Genomic DNA, 13559 nt, shown 5'->3' on the forward strand with positions numbered 1-13559 from the left:
TAGACAGCATCCACTGACTTGCCAAACTTTCTTGGTAACATCCTCAAAAAAACTAAGGTTGATTAGACATGACCTATTTTGCACAAAGCCATGCAGACTATTCTTAAATCAATCCATGTATATCCAATATCATATCTGGTCTCTTAGAATAACTTCTAATAACTTTCCTACTACTGATATCAGACTCACTGGTTTATAATTTCCTGCTGTATTCTTAGAGCTTATCTTAAACAGCAGTGTCCTCCAGTACTCTTGAGACATCACCTGCCGCTAAGGATGTTTTTAAGTATCTCTTCTAGGGCCCTTGTAAATTTCAGGACCTGGCTCCCACAGGGTCTGAGGGAATACCTTGTGTGGCCCTGGGCATTTGTCCATCCTGATTTGCTTCAAGACAGCAAACACCTCCTCTGAAATCTGTATAGCAGTGGTCTCCAACCTCCGGGCCCACTGCTGTGTAGGGTCCAAGACCTTGTTGCTGCTTTGCCTCACTTCTATAGACTGCGTCCGTCTCTTGAGTAACTACGGATGTAAAAACTTCATTTAAGATTTGCATTTCTTTTGGCTCCATGTATGGATTACCATTCTGATCTTACAGAGGACCAATCTTGTGCCTTGCAATCCTCTTGCTCTTAACATATAGGTAGAAGTTCTTAGGATTCTCCTTCACATTGTCTGTTAGTGAAACATAATGGGATATTTTATTTCCACTAGAGAGAACCGTTTAACATGTAAACTTAAAAGATAGCATTTGTAATAAATTTTTGTGGTGAATTCTTGAATGGGTTATGAATTCAGAACTAATACTCTTAAAAACAAAGGAACTGTGCTAACTCAGTTATAGTTTATAGAACATAGAATAGTACAGCACAGTACAGGCCCTTCGGCCCACAATTTTGTGCTGACCCTCAAATCCTGCCTCCCATATAAGCCCCCACCTTAAATTCCTCCATATACCTGTCTAGTAGTCTCTTAAACTTCACTAGTGTATCTGCCTTCACCAGTGACTCAAGCAGTGCATTCCACACACCGACCACTCTCTGAGTAAAAAAACCTTCCTCTAATATCCCCCTTGAACTTCCCACCCCTTACCTTAAAGCCATGTCCTCTTGTATTGAGCAGTGGTGCCCTGGGGAAGAGACACTGGCTATCCACTCTATCTATTCCTCGCATTATCTTGTACACCTCTATCATGTCTCCTCCCATCCTCCTTCTCTCCAAAGAGTAAAGCCCTAGCTCCTTTAATCTCTGATCATAATGCATACTATCTAAACCAGGCAGCATTCTGGTAAATCTCCTCTGCACCCTTTCCAATGCTTCCACATCCTTCCTATAGTGAGGCGACCAGAACTGGACACAGTACTTCAAGTGTGGCCTAACCAGAGTTTTATAGAGCTGCATCATTACATCGCGACTCTTAAACTCTATCCCTCGACTTATATTGAGTAAAGTCAAAACTTAGCAAAGACATAATTGTGTGTGAGGTTACAGCAAATATTCTTTTCCAAGACGATAGAAAACATTATTAAGAAAGCAGGGTCCAAAACTAATTTTCCTGTCAAATGTGCAATCTACCTGGTTCAGTCACAGGCAGCGAGAGGCTTGAAGCTGGATTGAACTCTGATGTGAGTCATGTTTCTTTGAAAGCAATTTCCATTGCATATTTCTTGTATTTTGATGCTGCAGGGGAAGTTGAACAGGGTCATTGTTCGTCATAAAAGTACTATCTAGTTGTTTACTTTGTATTTTTCTCATTTAAATTGATCTGTAGTTTAATTTTTAACTGAATTTGTTATCTTTATATTTTAAGTAATTTTTTGAATCTACTTACATTTTTAATTGTCTGAATTTCAAAGACATTTAGAAACAGTACAAATGTGAGGGCTTTAGATTCCACCTCCTGAAGTCTTACCACCACTCATAACCCACTTTGCTTCATAAAGGATTGTTTATCTCATGTGTTCTGTGGCATCCAGCTGTGGCCATTGGATTAATGTGCAGCTTTGGGGAGGTTGCGAAATTTTATGAAGTATGAGGGTTGGGATCAAAGGGAATACAGATTCTAGAAGTGCACATTGCAAGTGAATTGAGGAAGGAATTTCTTCCAGTGATAGTTCCAGAAAGGAAAATTAATTGGAGGGGAAAAGAGAGTTTAGGTGGGGAATAACTGCTGTCTATTAAACTTCACTTAAACTTCCATTTGAAAAATCTGCAAACCCAACAACCTTCTATATAAGGCAATACACACAAAATCTTGGAGGAACTCAGCAGGTCAGGCAGCGTTAATGGAAAAGAGTAAGCAGTTGATGTTTCAGGCCAAAACCCTTCTTCAGGACTGGAAAGGAAGGGGAGAAGTCATACTAAGAAGGTTGGGGGGGTGGGGGATGGAAGAAAGTAGTACAAGGTGGCAGATGGTAGGTGAAACTGGGGAGGGGGTGAAGTAAAAAGCTGGGAAGTTGATTGGTGAAAGATAAAGGGGTGGAGAAAGGAGAGGACAGAAGACCATGGAAGAAGGAAAGGGGGAGGAGCATCAGAGGGAGGTGATTGGCAGGTAAAGAGATAAGGTAAGAGAGGGAAGCGGAAATTAGGAAGGATTGGGGGTGGTATTACTGGAAGTTTAAGAAATTGATTGTCATGCCATCAGGTTGGAGGCTACTCAGATGGAATACAAGGTTTTGCTTCTCCAACTTGAGTGTGGTCTCATCCTGGCAGTTGATGATGCCATGAACTGAAATGTCGAAATTTCCTATGTAATTAAGGACATTCAGTCATTGGTAGAAAAGCTGACTTGTATTTGCTTTCACTTAAGCAATTACAGAAGTTTAAAATTTCATTTTCATCTGTAGTTTCATTTCTCTTCCTATGTCTGTAATGCTTTCCAGTCCAACAATTCTCTTTGATTTCAGGCCTATTAGATATTTTTGATTGTGATCTTAACCCTTGACAGCTGTGTACATCTTTGGCAGAGGTTTTATGCACTGGAATTCCTTCCCTAAACCTCACTAGTTCTAACACCTTTTCTATTCTTAAAATACTGCTATAATCCAACCTCCATTGGGAAAGCAAGAATCATCCTGCCTTGTCTTTAAAGGTTTGGTGATATTCCTGGGAAACTTCTTTGTTCATTTTACTATATGATTAAATGAGCAATATAAATATTAGTTTCTAATGAGAGCTGAGGCAGGGTTTTACTGGCTGTGGTCCAAGCCTACAACCAACATAGTTCTATGGTGTCTGCCCTCAGCTTTGTGCCTTTGTTCCTTCAACTCTGACTGGTTCAAACCACTTAAACTAAGTGACCCAGACATGAGTCTAACAAGATTACAGATTGCTTCTCCTGCAAGCCTGCCACTTTATATAATATATAGCTACTTGTCTGAGAATGGTTTCAGGTTTAGCAGGGTTGTTAGCTGAAAATCCTCGTGTCCATATTCAGTTGCTCTGATTAAGTTATCCCAGAGCAAGTATCAGTTCAGAGTTCAAAAAGTGGTGGGGAGGGGGAACTCCAAGGACAAAATCACACAAAATGGCCATCTCCATCACCTTCAAGCACATGGCAAGAACAAGGACAGTTGGTTTCTACTGTCCCTGATTCATCCAATTCCACTGATTTGTAGACTGCTGTTCTTTCTGGCCAGCACTATTAACTGTACAGCCAGCCTCAGACAATGATAAATTCACCACAAGTTCATAGACTTCTCCCATTGCATTACTCATATCTGCACATCATATCTAAATATGTTGCAGCTTTTCAAAGGTTACAGCCAGATCATCCAAGTGTAATGCCCTGAGTCACTTCCATCTTTCATGCATTCTGTCGTAGTGAACTACAGGGATCAGCAAGAACTAACCACAGAGACACAGATGTGCCTACATGTCCCAAAGCCAAGAAAGAGTCAGTTTTGGCTATTATTAGTTGAGAGTTGCTAAAGCTACAGCCAGCAGCTGAAATAATCAAAATCGACAATCGTTATAACTAATCATACTTCTTACATCATACAGTGCCTCCGCATCAGTCCACAATTCTGATTCACCAGCTGCAAGTTATATAAGCACACATCTTTATTTCTCTCCTATATCTATGTACAGTGTACATTCATTTTACATAATCAAGAACAACCATCTGACCGAGTTGGGAGGACCATACTGAAGATAGTAATGATAAAGAGAACAACCCTTGATTTTACAGCTCTGGTACTCTCATTGCACATAGTGAGATACTGGACATGGCACAAACAGTAGAGGAGGTAAGGATGATGCATATACCAGATTGACAGAGGGTGGTGATGTTGTTCACTTCTGTGGCGGATGAAGTTGAAGGCTGGCTAGGTGGAAGCCATGATGAAATAGTTTGAACATTTGGGAAGTATTTGGCATTGAAGCTATCTTGCACTAGATTTTTTTTTAAAAAATGGTGACTGGTTCCACTACGTTTTAGTCCCAGTTTTGATGTCTGCTATTTCCATGTGGTTTCAGATGGTCAACTGATTATACAGATGAGGCATCAGAGGTAAAATCATCTGGGTCTCATGCTGCTGAAATTAATTGAGATTGATTGTGGCTTTGACTGCAGTTTAGTTGATTCTCATTGGGCCTATATACAAGTTTAGAAAAATAACTGCTGATAATATTGAAAACTATGAGCTCTGATGGAACTCATAGCAGGTTGTCTTTGTGCCTTAATTGGTCAGCATGTTAACCAAAACGTTGGTGGTTTGAGCTCATTCAGGACACTTATAAGGGAAGAAGCAGGAGGTCCATGAGCCAGTCTCATCAGGGGATCAAAGGTGGAGAGGGTCAGTAACTTTAAATTCCTCAGCATTATCATTTCAAAAGATCTGTCCTGGGATCAGCAGTTAAGTGCTATTGCAAAGAAGGTACACCAGTGCCTCTATTTTCTTAGAAGTTTGCAAAGATACAGCATGACATTGAAAACTTTGACAAACTTCTATAGAAGCACAGTGGAGAGTATATTGACTAGTTGCATCACAGCCTGGTATGGAAACACCAATGCCCTTGAACAGACAATCCTACAAAAAGTAGTGGGTATGGCCCAATCCATTACAGGTAAAGCCCTCCCCACCATTGATTACATCTATGAGGAGTCTCTTGCTGAAAAGCAGCATCCATTACCAAGGACCCCCACCAAGGACCATACTCTCTTCTCACTGCTGCCATTGAGAAAGAGGTGCAGGAGCCTTAGTCCCCATACCGCCAGGTTCAAGAACAGTTATTACCTCTCGATCATCAGGCTCCTGAACCAGAGTAAATAATTTTACTTACACCAACACTAAATTGATTCCACAACCTATGGACTCACTTTCAAGGACTCTTACAGCTTCTGTTCTCAATATTATTTAGTACTTATTTATCATCTTCTTATGATTTTGTTTTTATTTTTATATTTACTCAAATAGTTATCTTTTACATGTTGATTTTTTTCGTCCATCTTTGTAGCTTTTCATTGATTCGATTGTGTTTATATTTAGTGAATGCCTGCAAGAAAATGCAAGTCAAGGTTGTATATGATGACGTGTACTTCGATAGTAAACTTGCTTTGAACTTTGAATTTAGAATTAGAAGGCATAGTTTTAGAAAAAGGAGAAGCACATTTAAGACAGAGGTGGGAGGAAGTTAAGAGAGTGGTATTGTGGCTACTGTCTTTGAATGGATAAAATTATACAAGCTATCAAATGCTGGATTAAGCAATGGTGTAAGTATGCAGTGGATAGAGAAGATGAGTAATAGGATGTGCTGAATTTAGGCTATTTGTTTTGAGATTTTCAGAGAAACCTGGCTGATTTATTCCCAATGGTTCGTTCACTGTCTGCAACTTAAACTGATTCAGCTTTTGAGGATTTTTATACATTTAACAAGGTGCTTTATTAATGCAACAGAGTTAGTCAGCTTTTCAATTTCCGTCGTCAGCCAGGTCATACTGTCCGTGAACTCCCTGTCGTTGCCTCCATATGCTCCAGTATTTGTTTTTTTTTAGTTTTAAGTCCTCCTGCGCGAAAGCCAGGAGCAATTCCTTTTAAGTTTTTCTACTCTGTAACTGGACAAATGCGCACCAAGTATACCGTTTCCTCTTTGCTGGTTTTCTGTGTGTCCTGCGCATGCCCAGTAGGAGGAGATTCGCCCAAATATCCGTCTAATGTGGACAGAGATATTTTGAAAAACGTGTGTGGACGCCTATTGTTTTTACTCGAAACCGGCGTTTTCAAAATTATCCGGCGTATTGTAGACATAGCCCAAGTTTTTATTGGAGAAATATTGATTCACTATGTCTAATTCAAAAGAAGCGAAGGGCATGAAGTGCAAAAGAACTGCAAATTTGTTTAAAGTTGAATGGCTTAACAAAATAGTAGAAACTGTTATACCAAAAGCACATGAGGTCATGAGCGTTCAGCTACGAGAAATATTTATGTATGATTGGGAAACTGGAGTTATCTGTTTTGCATCATCGTGATGCAAAAGTTGCTGGAGGATTTGCTAGTTGAAAGAAATGGGATGATAATTGGAAACCTTTTGAGGCGTCATTTGGCAAGTAAATCGCACTTGGATGGTGTACAAAAACTCAGGCAACAGAACCCATCATTACCCGTTACAGGAGTGCTACGCATGTTACGGTTGAGTGCAGATGAGCGAGAGCGAAAACGATCAAACCCAGAGGAGATCAAAGTTGAGGTACAAGAATGGTCAGCTTTTGATTTCTCCGCAATTGCAGATTGTGACTTCACATTTGGCGATGAACAAGTTAATGCCTTATGTCTAAAACATCATGATTTTCTACCTGAAAATATTGTAATAGACAGTTTAATGATTTCAAATTTTCCATGCAAGAAAAAATTAAATCCAAACCGATTTCAAACTTCACTCAAGTGGTGGCATTTGTACTTCACAATGAACAGTTTTGCGACCTTGCACAGTTGATGGATATTGAGGGAACCTTTCTTGCGTCTAGTGCAGACTGTGAATGAGGTTTTAGCCTAATGAATCAACTCAAAAACAAGCTGAGAAACCGTTTAGGTGAATGCCATTTGGATATGTTAATGAGAATCAAAAGCTATCAATGGGATAGAAGTTCTATTAGTCGAGATAGAGTTTACAAAGAATGGGTAAATGCCAAAGACAGGAGAGAGAAAAATTAACTGAGTGACTTAAATATGATAAAAATTAAATATCTCCAACTTGATGGCATGAACATTGACTTCTCTAACTTCCATTAATGCCCCTCCCTCCCCTTCGTACCCCATCCTTTATTTATTTATTTATTTTGATCTTTATCTTTCCCCTTTTTTTCTCTCTGTTTTCTCCCTCTGTCCCTCTCACTATAACTCCTTGCCCATCCTCTGGGCTTCCCCCCTCCTCCTTTCTTTCTCTGTAGGCCTCCTGTCCCATGATCCTCTCTCTTCTCCAGCCTCGTGTCCCTTTTGCTAATCAACTTTCCAGCTCTTAGCTCCATCCCTCCCCCTCCTGTCTTCTCCTATCATTTTGGATCTCCCCCTCCCCCTCCCACTTTCAAATTTCTTACTATCTCTTCTTTCAGTTAGTCCTGACGAAGGGTCTCGGCCCGAAATGTCGACTGTACCTCTTCCTATAGATGCTGCCTGGCCTGCTGTGTTCACCAGCATTTTTTTGTGTGAGTGACTTAAATATGTATGTTATTTTGTTGTTATTCTGTGCAGTTTTATCTCAAATATTTTGTAAACCTACATAAACTGTCCCATGTTTGCATTCAGTGCGCACATATTTTTGTCACAGGAAAAAAAATTGCACAACATAAGATTTTTGCGCACATTGACTACTAAAAATTAGAGGGAACATTGCCCACTAGATGGTTTGTCATTGGATATTACAAGTAGTAGCAGACATACTGTACATGCCTAGTACTATTTGCATAGCACCAGATAGAAAGGTGCGAGTGTTCTAGAAAGGTTAGGAAGTGCTATCTAAATATTTAAGTCTGTTTCTCACAGTAGAGTCAAGAATGTGACTTTGGTAGAATTTTCCAAAAATTGGAAAATCCAACAACTAAATGAATCCATGAATAGCCAGTTGCAGCATCACATTTTATATTTACATTATGTTTTAGTACTTCCATACATTGTTCAAAGAGGCTACTTGGCCATCATATCCATCATGGCTTTCAGTTTTGAGCTATACACCAGCTATTCTCTCACCTATCCTTAGACTTATCACTCATTTTCCTGTCACCCACCTACGTAGGGTAATTTACTGTAACCAATTAGCATTTCTTAAGGATAGAACATAGAATAGTACAGCACGAAACAGGCCCTTTGGCCCACAATAGGAGTGCCAACCATAATACAAATTTAAACTAATCCCATTTGCCAATAGATGGTCTAAATCTGCCTGATTGAATACTCTGAAATGTTGGTATTGTATCTGCTTCCACCATCTCCCATGGCAATGCATTCCAGACACATACGACTTCAGACAAAATTTGTCGCAGTATCTCTCCTTTAACCTTCTCCTTCTCATCTTAAAGCTATGCCCTTTTCGTAACTGACATTTTTGCTGGAACAAACACTCTGACTATCTAACCTATCTATGCCCTTTAAAATTTTATATGCTCTAATCAAGGTTCTCCTTAGCTCCTAACACTCCAGATAAAACAATCCAAATTTGTTTAACACCTTACAGCTCATATTGTCTAATCCAGGCGATATTCTATTGAACCTTTTATGCACCCACTCCAAAGTCTTCACATCTTTCCAGTAATCAGAACTACACACAATATACCTTTCCCTGATTTCAGTATTCTCTATATTCTTCTTGGTGAATACTGATGCACAAGTCTTAATTTGGTACCTCATCCACTTCCTCTAGGCTCCTTAGATAATTGCCCCTATAACAGCTACTCTCAATCTACTCTTTTCATCTTCTGCCTAATACTGTTATATTTAGTCTATCACTAATTTAGAACTTTATTCCAAAGTTTTCTCTTATCGTTATCTCTAACTGTCTGAAAACTTAAGGAGTTATAGTTACTGTTCTCAAAATGCTCTCCTACTGAATCTCTGATCACATAGCCAGGCTCTTTTCCCAATGCAAGATCTAGTATGGCCATTTCCTGGTTGGACTATATACATAATGTTTCAAGAAAAGCTCCTGGATGCACCTAATAAATTCTGCCCCATCAAAGCCTCAGGCACTAAGGGAGTCCCAGTTAATCACCCACCATAACAGTGGTTCCCAATCTTTTCTCGATTAATGCCTCCTTGGCTCCCACATCCCCAGCATTCTCTCTCCCTTGCTAGCCGCAGTGAAAGAAAATAGGGACGACAAATTCAAAGCAGTGGCAAATAATTGCAAAAAATATTCAAATCTATTTAAAGTTGCAATTAAAATGATTTCTTTAATTACAGTAGAAACAATTTTTATCATTGATTTTAGATCAGTAGTGCAACTATTCATTACTTCATTGCTTTATCACCTTACAATGAGATGGATGTGTTTGGTGCATTGATATCAGTTCCTCAACATCAGGCTGATTGCCACTCAAGAGAAGTCTCAGATCCCCACGTTCAGTAATTTGCAGTCTGTTTCGTTGCCTTGATAGAATTTGGGCAATGGTACTGAAACTGTGTTCTATTAAATATGATGTTGGAAAGACAATAAAGAACATCTTGACCTTTTTTCCACAGTGCAGGGAAACATTCAGAGATTTCTTTCAATCAAAAGTCTTGACACAATTTTTTGAACCTCGACTTCGGCTCAAAGTCATTTTGTAGCAAGATCAGTTCTTCCTCTATCCTCGTTACAAGTGTTTAGGAATGGATTTATTACCCAATTTGGAATTTGGATTGAGAGAAGATCCTGAAATCTCTCAGACATGTCATTATGCAAATCATGCAAGTGGGCATAGTTTATCATCATCTGGTATTTCTTTCTCTTCCAAATCAGAGAGGCTTGGAAGGTGGAAAAGGTCGTGTCAGCCAATGTTGCACTTAAATAGGATTAACTTGGACAGAAATATGGAGAAGACTGATTTGGCTTTGATAATATTCACGTAATTTCCTTGCAATTGATCAGTTTCATTAAACTTTATGAATAATTCTGAATAAGCAATATCATGCCTAATATTCTTGAGTTTTATCACAGTTTCAAAAAGCACATAAAAGTGTCTCAGCAGTTTTCTTTTGAAAGCCATCAGACTTCTGTATGCAACAGCAAGCGCTTAAACTGTTTGTCATTCTCAATACAAAGCTCTTGAAATAGTTGAGAATTGACAGCATGGCACTTGATTTTATTTACCATTGTGATAATAATATTTAGTGATTTGTGCAGCTTATCATAGTTCTTTTGTGACAAGATGTTGACAGTGAATGGTAAATGGTAGGTATGGCTTTTTTCAAGAAAGTAGTAACACCACAGTGGCATCCTATCATTGGTGGTGCCCCATCTGTTGTACAAGCAGGAATGTTGGTGAACAGAATATCCTTCTCTTTGAAAAATTTCTCAACAACCCGAAATATTGACACCCCCTTCGTATCTGTTTCTAGTTGCCTTGCAAATAACAACTCTTGAATCACACTTTTAGCTTTTATGAAACGAGCACAACCAAGAAACAAAGATTCATTTCCTGGCAAAGTTGACTCATCCAACTGCAGAGTGAATTCTGTTATCCTACGTTTGTTGCACAATGTGTCTTCCATATTCTCAGACATTTCATCTTTTCGTCTTTGAACACAGTTGTTGAGATGAATCATTTTAATTATTTGGTCTGATGGCTTATGCAAAATCATACTCAGAATTTCTCTTACAGCTGGCAGAATCAGTATTTCTCCAGTTGTGTGGGGCTTTCCAGATTTAGCAATGAGCAATGAGATGTTGGCATGAGCATGCAAACCATCACTGTTTTATTGAGAAGTGCTGGCAAACATATTTTGAAGTGTTTACTGTTTCTGAAAGTTATCACAAAGTGACTGAAAATAAGCCAAATTCTTGTTTGCTTTATCAGAGTGTATACTTGTCAAATAGTCAAGGAGCTTGGTTGGTTTCTTTGCCTAATTTGAAAAGATTTTTACACAACAGCAATTGCATCATTGTGTGATTAGAGCATAGGAATCATAAAACTGTACTACAGTAGCAAACGGCAATGATGCATGGGCTGGGCGCGGATATAACACGATTTCTTTAGTCCAGATTTGTCATAATATGCCAAATGCAGAAGCGTCACTTTGCTTTTCATCAATTATAATGTGTTGCTGTTTGATCTTCAGCAAATCCTTTCTACAGGAGCACATGTGTTTCCTGGAAAGACTGATTATTTGAAGATAAAGATTAACTTTATTTGTCACAGGTACATAAAAATATTGAAACATACAATGAAATGCATCATTTTTGTCAGCAACCAATACAGTCCGTTGATGTGCTGGGGGCAGCCTGCAAGCGCCGTCATGTTTACCATGCCGAATAACTTGCTCACAGCCTACCAATCCATATGTCTTTGGAACATGGGAGAAACCTGAGCACCCAGACAACAACGTGGTCATGGGGAGAATGTATAAACTCCTTACAGACAGCTGTATCAAATTGAACGCAGGTCATTTGTGCTGTAAGTTGTTATGCTAACTGCTACTGTGCTACCCAACCACACATATTAATATATGGATTATCATACAATGGTGTGACAAGCAATGCTCAACCATGTGAAGCATTAATAATATTCTGTTAAGCGACTCATGCAGAATAAAATGTAACAAAGCACTTAACCTTGTCTATTTGCCTGAAGTATGTTAATGCTTAAATTAAACAGCCTTTATTGACAATGTGGCATATATTATTTTAATTTATAGAACTTGGGCTTCATCCAAGTCAGATATTTCCTTTCTCAGAATATTCAGAATACTAGATATAAAAATCATTCCAAGTAATTTGGCTCTGGAACACATTGGCACTAAGTTATCACTCTTACCAGGATATTAGAGATGAAAAAAACTCACACTCTTGTAGTAATGCTGGATTTCTTAGACTGGTGGAAAAAGAAATTAGAGCTTTACTTTCAGCATTTGTGCAAAAACATAGGCTAAAGGTACCTAATGGATGAAATTTGAATGTCCAAGCTTTAACGTTTGCTTGTTAAAGTTATTGAATAAACCAGTCACTGAATTACCAGTTGGTCAAGACTTCGGTTAATTCAGTACATGAATAAGGAAGCCTTTTTACTTTAGCACAAGTGAACATCACTATTAAAAAAGTAACATACTTTACTATTTCTGTTCTCATTCTTTTATGCTTGGAGTTGCATTGCCACATTGACCTTGATAATAAAATTGCTTATAATTGCACACAGAGACAGGTTGAATCATAATCAAAGTTCATCTTCCATTGTCATGATAGATTGGATGATCATTTACACTTCAAATATTTTTACTTACATTTGTTTCTGGAAGTAAAAAGGAAGGCAACAAAGGGATGTCCATTGCATTCACTGAGGTTTGTTGTGGTTTCCATGCAAGATAAAACAGCTCATGAATGTAATTGTTTTTGGAGTAAGAGAAAGCTTCCCTATCATCATGTCTCAGTTTATCATAGAGGTCCAACTATGCATGAAGAAGGCTGTCTTAGCATTTATAGACCACAAGCAAAATCAGAGAAATCAGATGTTAAATAGGAAGCCTCATTTTTCAAAATTTTCAGGACTTAAAAAAATATCTACTGTTCCACAAACTGACAATCTGACCTGTGGCTCTTTCTGTATGTCCACTGCTTGATGCAGTGTTTTATCAAAGAATGTAACCGGAAAATAAATTCCAACCTATTCACACAGAAACATTTGGAGTACTCAGCCTGTAAAAAAGGAAAGGTACGTTGCATCCGGAGTTTCTCCAGTTAGCAGATGATTTCCCTCCACGCCTCTGACGTAGTGGGGAACCACGTACGAAGCAAGTTACAGCAGTGGTTTGCCATTGCATTCTGCCAGGTGAGTTTCCAAAGAGATCACCAGCTTGTACCCCGGCACGGATGGGAAGTGTGCAGGGGATCTGGCTGGATTTGAACTCGGGACCTTTTGTCCCGAAGTCCGACGCTGATGCCACTACGCCGCCAGTCGGGTACACAACCAAGATTATGGAAGAGGCTAGAAAAATCCCACTCCTCTAGAGTCTGTGAATTAATTTCATTTTATTAAAGATCAACAAAAAAAAACATTAAGGTAATCAAGTCAATATGTACAATGAAGAATTAAATTACCAAATAACTGATTAACAAAGCTAAACAATATATTGATAATAATAATAAAAGTGTTAAGAATATTTTTAAGGAAAAAAAGAGCTCCTACTAACTAAAACAAACAAACAAAAAAAACCCATTGGGAGCACAACCCTGGAGCTATACGCCATACAAGCTTCCATAAAAGAAGAACATCAATCCGCCAACTCAAATCCATTTAAACAAGAATCAGAAGGAAACCATCTTAATTAACTCAAATCAGGTGATAGTAGCGGGCAAATGAACCCTTCCTTTTGTCAAAGTCAAATTGAGGATCAAAAGTTCAACTTCTGATTTTCTCCAAACTAAGACATAGCATCACC

This window comes from Mobula birostris, chromosome 6 (genome assembly GCF_030028105.1).
Source record: "Mobula birostris isolate sMobBir1 chromosome 6, sMobBir1.hap1, whole genome shotgun sequence".
Classification (NCBI taxonomy): Eukaryota; Metazoa; Chordata; class Chondrichthyes; order Myliobatiformes; family Myliobatidae; genus Mobula; species Mobula birostris.